Source organism: Rattus rattus, chromosome X, assembly GCF_011064425.1.
Source record: "Rattus rattus isolate New Zealand chromosome X, Rrattus_CSIRO_v1, whole genome shotgun sequence".
Classification (NCBI taxonomy): Eukaryota; Metazoa; Chordata; class Mammalia; order Rodentia; family Muridae; genus Rattus; species Rattus rattus.
Genome location: NC_046172.1, coordinates 186,142 through 193,332, shown reverse-complemented (window position 1 = coordinate 193,332; position 7,191 = coordinate 186,142). Strand labels below are relative to the sequence as shown.

The 7,191-nt window shown below is 39.1% G+C and overlaps 1 pseudogene; it reads right to left on the bottom strand.

The window, feature by feature from the left end:
- Positions 1-2,509: 2,509 nt before the first annotated feature.
- On the bottom strand, positions 2,510-4,379 carry LOC116888931 (annotated as a pseudogene).
- Between the last annotated feature and the right edge of the window lie 2,812 nt (positions 4,380-7,191).

Sequence of the window (7,191 nt, the reverse complement as noted above, 5' to 3'; positions counted from 1 at the left end):
AAAAATAAAGCCATTATCTTGATAACTGAAGGAATCAAAAGTAACCAGAATACTTTCTTCCTCGGGTCTGATAGAATCTCGATGTGAGAAGTTTTGTCTTCAGTGACAAACTTGAGAAGGGGAGAATGGAGATGGCACAGAAAAGGCAGCGTTGAAAAATGCAAATCCTTATCTTAATGACCTCGATTATTAATATAGCTTTAGAATGATTCTGTAAGTTCATTGCACCAGAGCCTGTAGCAATTAGCCTAGCAGCCAGAGAATGTAAAGTTAACCTCATACATTAGTGATAAAGAGGTTTGTGGTTGAAACTGAATCATAATATTTTAAAATTGGAAACCACTTTGTCTGACTACAACATTTTTAGTAGTGAAGAAACAGACCAGGAGAAGGGATTTGTCTGAGGTCACATGATTAATCCTGAGAACTGGATGTAATTATGGCCAAACCTATGTAAACATTTCAATTTAGCTAACATTGTGTGATTTGATTTATTGTTACTAGAAAATGTGAAGTGTTGACTTCCCCTATGCTAATAGCATTATATAATTCGTAGCAAACTAACCTATTGGCATATGAGACTTCTGCTTCCCAGGCCAGAGCTCTTTGAACTTCAGATAAGAGAAAGACTTTGATATTAGTAAACAACACATTTGTGAGGGAATTACTTATGGTGAATTGTACACATGCAGTTTAGCAATTCACAGAAGGAATTCTTCATATCTGCTTAGTTTTCTATGCTCACTACCAACCCACCCTTAAGTCCACTTCATCCATATAAATGCATTTATAAGTGTGATTTCTCTGTGACTTGATCTTTTGTATAATGACAAAGGGTTATCTGTCTCTTGATTTTTTTTTTTAAATTTAGTTTTTTTGAGAATTTTGTACATGTCATATTTATTTGCAGTTCGACATTTCTCCCCTCCAACTTCTTTTAGCCCTCCCAAATTCATGATCCTGTCTTTAATTATTGTAATATATACTATATTTTATATCATATATGCTATATATTAAACAATATATTATATATACATATTTCTATATAAACACAGCTTTATGAATCTATTTAGTGGTCTTCATATGTATGTGTATATGGTTGGACTGGGAGTAGACAACCTATGATTGTGTTCATTCCTGAAGTGATTCACCCTCTCTAAAGGTTAATTGACTATAGCTCTTCATCTAGGCCTAGGACCTTATAAGTATCTCCCTATCTACCTTGGCATGTCATTGTGCAGGTGTCAATTATCAACCACATTTTTGAGAATTCCTAGGTGCATCTTACAAGTTACTATCTCACAGGAGAAGTCCTGGTCTCTTGTTTCTGGTCTCTCTTTTGTAATGTTCCCCGAGCATTAGGTTTCGAAACTGTGTTATAGACGCATCAATTAGGGATAGAGAATCCCAATAAGTTGTCTGCATTTTGACCTGTTGTAGCTTTTTGTAATGGTCTCTGTCTGCTGTACAAAGAAGACCTTTGATGAAGGTGAGAGCTACACTTATCTGTGGGTATAAGGATAGAATGAAGGACATAGTTAGAAGCCCAATCAATATGAGGAAATCCATGTATGATTCTGTCAATATACTCAACTACCTGTGGCCAGTAAGGGCATAGTCCCTAGAAGAGAACCCAACACCACCCTTATTTTCAATTTTTTTTATTTATAGTCAGACTTCTTTTTAGAGGGAGTGGGGGTGGGGGAAGAGAGGGAAAGCAGGAGCGAGCGCTTTGGTTCCGTGAACCTCAATTTCAGAGAAAGGAGACTCTTGTATTTTGGAAGGTTCTGTTCCTGTCTGTTAGTTCAGTAAAGTTAAGGCCCCCTTTTCATGTCTTTTAGGTCTGGAAGAACGTCTTGGCATTTGTAAGTAAAAGAGCATACTTAGACATTCAGTGAAAATTAGTTTTGGTGCTGAATTTATTACTAACTAGTCTTTGACCTCGAGTAAATCGCAGAAGCAGCCATTTCTAAGTGTCAGTTTTCAAATGTATTTAATATGAAAAGCATTTTAAAGCTGTCAAATACTACTTTTGTGATTAATGCATTGAACATTGGAGTTTCAAAGTCTGAATGTACCATATTGCTTTCTCTGTTGTTTGGTGTTTTGTTTTGTTTTAATGAATTAAACCAAGAAAAAAAAACTTTATGCTGAACAATATACAACCTTAGTCTCATTTTATATAAAACCATTCTGAGGAATGTAACTTAAGGCCTATAAGCACCTCTAGCTCTAAATGCATGTTTCAGTAAACAATGATGTCTGTGTCACTGATATCGCACTTGAGAGACTAGAACGTAAGTGCAAGGAGGTCATACGAGCATTGCTCTATCTCCGCAGTAGGGTGAAACCCTGCAGAGGTTTCTAGAGAATTTTCACTACTCCCTCACTAATATGGGGAAATTTCCTCCTCTCCATGAAATGAAGATAAATGAGAAAAGAACCTCCACATTCCTAAACATTGTCTGGATGAAGGTTTGATTTGCTCTTGAATGTTCCCTGATGGAGACTAGGAGAAAGCACAGGGTGTCTTCCCCTCATTTTCATCTTCACCAACCACAGACAGAGCAGCATATTTGCAGAACTGAACTTAGAGGCTGGATTCTCCTCAAAATTCTTTGACTCAGACTCAGGTACGGATCTGGAGTCTCGATCTTTTTTGCCCTTCTTCCTATCCAAGTCCTTCCAGTGGTCTCTGTTCTCTCCATCTCCAGCACTATGACTGGAGTTCCCAGTTTCACCTTTTGTAACTGTAACATGACCCTGTCCATTTTATTTTCATGTTTTTTTGATGGTCTTTCCTCAGAGGGCTGAGCTGGACTTACTTTCTCTCCACCACTTGTTGGAGATGTGGTGCTCTGTGTCTGACCTCTAAGATCAAGTAAGAGGGTTAGAGCTTTGCTTCACCCATGTATTCTTTAGTGGAGGGGCTGGCATTATTTTTAAAGGCGGATCCAGTTCAGGAGGCTTAGAGGTTGGAGAATGACAGTCTTCTTTATTGAGGATTTCATTTTCTAGAAACTTCTCATTCTATGTTGTGTATTTCTGTCAGATATGGCCAAGATCACAATCAGCTATGACTCACTTCCTGTCCTCAAGTGTTCTCTTTCCTGAGTTTCTTCACTTGACCAACTTGGGTGTCTCTCTTTGGCTGGCGGTATAGTTTTCGCTCATCCAGCTGACATTGCAACTTCGCCTGCTCCTCCTGTAACCTCTCCTCTACTTCTCTTTCTCTAGCAGCTGTGTCAACCAACTTTGGCTCTGCAAAGACAGAAGCTGCTTGACTGGATTGTGAAGTGATAGCAGAGGAATCATCCTCTTTAAGAGTGCTCAAAGGCTTGAGAATCAGTTTCAGTCCTTGGCAGGGGTTGGGGTGTCTGTCATCATGTATATAATTGTCCCAAGAGTAATCATCTCTGAAGCTACATGACTAATTGCCTAGTCTTTCATACAGCTCTTCATAGTGGTCCTCACCTCCTCTGTAGTCCTCATCCCTCCTGTGCCCACTTCCAAATGTTCTTCTGCTACTGCCTATCCTGGAGTCATAGCCTTGGTTATAGTCTGCTTCCCTAGTCATAGTCGCAAGTGATCCTGTCCCTCCTGGTAGCACATGTCTCTGCATGGGCCATCCAGATAACCTACCCCAAACCAGTTTGAATAGTAAAAATCTTGATACTTGTCTCCAAAGCTATCATCACCTCTTCTAGGTGGATAATCATCAAAGCTGTCTGTAGCAAGATTGGCCCTCCAATCTCAGTCTGACTTGTCAGAATCTTGACTTCTACCTCTACCAAAGAAACAGCTGGTCATCCCTGTCTTTAACCTGTGCTTGAACTGCAACATGCAGTCTACTTTTCCTGTTACCTAGAGATGGTTCATTGAGACCTAAAACACTGAGCAGAGAATTCAGGTTCTCAAATTCTGCATAGCCAAAACCTATCAACTTGTCTGGATTGCTAGATTAAATGGTAAGCATACAGCGCTGGTATGTAATCCTCTAAAGAATTTCTTAATAGAGTCTTCTGTCACATCATAAGACAGATTCCATAGGAAAGCTGTGTAGGGTAGCAATTTGGTTCCCAAGCAGCCCATGGACCAGTGGGAAGGATGGAATATTCAATATCACACATTGTTGACGTATCTCCTTGCAGATATCTGTTTTGTCATCCCAGCTGACTGCTTTGGGGACTTAGATACCTCCTCCAGCAGTTCCCCCTTTCTAACTCAGTTAGAAAGTCTGTTAGCAAGATGCTCTTACCTGTCTTATTCTTACGTTTGCTGAGGCTGCCATACTGGGAGAGGGAGAGAGAATGCAAAGGAAGCGAGATTTCATTTTTGTGAATTTCAAATACAGAACATCTCTGATGCTTTTTCAACATGTTCATTTATATGAGGTCGCAAATTTTAAAATTCTATCTCTTCTAACATGTAACAATGAAAATACGTTTTAGGGAGCTAATGAGATGGTTCAGCAGGTAAAATCACTTGCTGGCAAGCTTGATGACCTGTGTTTGATCCCCAGGGTCTGTCACCACTCTAGAGGGGGTGGGACTGTTGAGAAGAGAGCTGATAAATGAGGTGGACTAGTGTATCATACAATAGCCAATTTTATTCAGCACTTCAGACCATTTGTATTCTGAGGGTTAAGGACACATGGGTAATGTTCTCATGAGTTCATGCTATATACAGTCACAAAGATAAGCCACACATGGCAAAAAACATTATTCCATAGAGCTGTATTAAAGGATGACTCAAACATGTAATTGAATAAGAACAGTACACAATAATGAATTATCTAAAGTAAACTCACTACTACCCACTATACACTAAAGTCACAAGATTCTTGTCCTGTTTTCTTGGAGTGTTCTAACAAGCACACAAAATTCTCCTCACATGACTCCATTCCTGGACCATGTTCCAACAAGGACCCACACAGTAGAAGTCGAAAAGCAGTTGCTGCTTTTGTTCTCTCTAACCTCCTCTCCTGCAGCATGTCTTTAGATAAATGCATGTTAATGGGAGGACCCATAGAAGTTAGAAAACTAGTAAGGGAATGGGAGGGTTTCAAGAGAAAGAGGAAAGAGATACAAGTGGCATGATGGGAGAACAGAGAATAACAGAACAAAAGGGGCTAAACGGGGTAGGGAGCAATATAGAAAAGCAAGTAGTGTGAGAGATAGGTAAAACGAGAGACCTTTACAAAAGCCATATGGAACCCCACTACTGTAGAAGCTTCCTTACACAAATACATATGCAGATACTTACACCAAAAGTGAGTTTGTGGTTACCCAATAAGAGGGAAACAGTGCTTCTCCCAGACACTAAAGGCTATCACATAAAAAGCCCAGTGACAGGTACAAGTTAGCCTTTTTTGAAGTGTTGGTCAGTAGAGTCCCATTCCCCTAACCCAGACATTGTAACTTGTTGCCAGTGTTCTTTGTTATGCTCTAGAACCATAGTTCTCAACTTGTGGGTCTTGACCCGCCACATGGGTTATCTGTCTGTTATCCTGATAGTTATTAATTGGGTCAAACCCTGTGATTGCCTAGGGCATAGATGATAGGGATAACCTAACACTATTATACTGCTAAATTAGACACAGTAATAACCTGTCCCTGTCTCTTAGTAAATGTAGATTAGTGTACATCTCAACTCTTTTATAGGATCTTGTTTGTGCATAGATGCTGATTAATACAGAGACGTGAATTTGGTCAACAGGAAGAGAGACTATGGAGTGCTCATCTCTAAACAGCATATTTTCATCACACCTCTTCCCCCATGGTGAAGTATGATTTAGAAAAGACATGATTGAAATACTGCAAGAGCAAGAAGTAGTAGATGTCTCCAAGTAAATCAATTTTCTGGACATGACATTGTTCATTCTTGAACTCATACCATCTTTGACTCTATGTACAAATCCTGCACAAATTAAAGCCAGCCAGAATACCAGAATACCAGAATACCAGCATGTAGTAGAGAGGAGCTCTTGACTATTGGAGTAAGGAGAGTGCACTTTCTTCAGGGATGTGGGTACTGTGAACCTAGCCAGCTCCACTATATTGTCCTTCATGTGCACACAAACTGGTCGCACTAAGCAATTTCTATGGTTTTGATTTTTACTTTTTAAAAGAAAAGCACATGAGCCTATAGAGATTGTTCAGTGATACCAGTGCATATTGCTCTCACAGAAAGTCAGAGTTAGCTCCCAGCACCCACATCAGTTGGCTAACAACACCTGTAACTCACACTTCAGGGCATTCTGTATCTGTGTCCTTCCAGAGCACCCAGACAAATATATGCATGTGCACATTAGGCACACACATATCCATACACCATAACTAAAAATAATAAAAATATTATTTGTGTAAATAATAATGTCATTTAGGAAATGTGATATAACAAAAATAACTCTTAAAGAAAAGAATATATGGAGTTTGGAGGGAAAACCATGCGGACATAGAGTAGGAATTAGGAGGGAGAGATTGGAGTAGGTTGACCAAATACATCATATGTATCAATGAAATTGTCACCAATAAGTAAAAGAAAAACATTAGCAATGTACACTGTTTTATGACTGAATATGTCTAGAATGTCCTGTTTGAAGCTAAGGTGACAGAAAACTAAAATTTGGCAAATAAAGCGGTTATGTAAATGTTGACATTTCTGTGTATGTAAATACAGAACAAAGAGACCTCCTTAGTTGCAATTTTTTTCTCTGCTCTGTTTCATGATAATACTTATTTGCTGAGATCCATGAAGATGAAAATCCCTATGATTATGAACAAGAGGAACTTCTTGATTTTGTTCACTCTTGAATTTCATCTATAGTGTACATTAATATTTATAGTCTATAGTACTCCTCATTTGGGCCATTTGTTGTATGACAGAATTAACTTTAAAGAAGTCGTTTTATTTCATATTGTATTTTGAGCAAAGAAAGATCTCCTGTGTAAGCTGTATTATAAAACACTCTGAGGGTTGATGGAAGTCGCACACATGTCGAGCATAAACATGCAGAACCAGTGTCTTTTTTTTTTTTTTTGGTTCTTTTTTTTTTTCGAACTGGGGACCAAACCCAGGGCCTTGCGCTTCCTAGGCAAGCGCTCTACCACTGAGCTAAATCCCCAACCCCAGAACCGAGTGTCTTAATATTCAGGGTAGGACCAGTGCTTAGCAGGTAGCCTCCCCCAA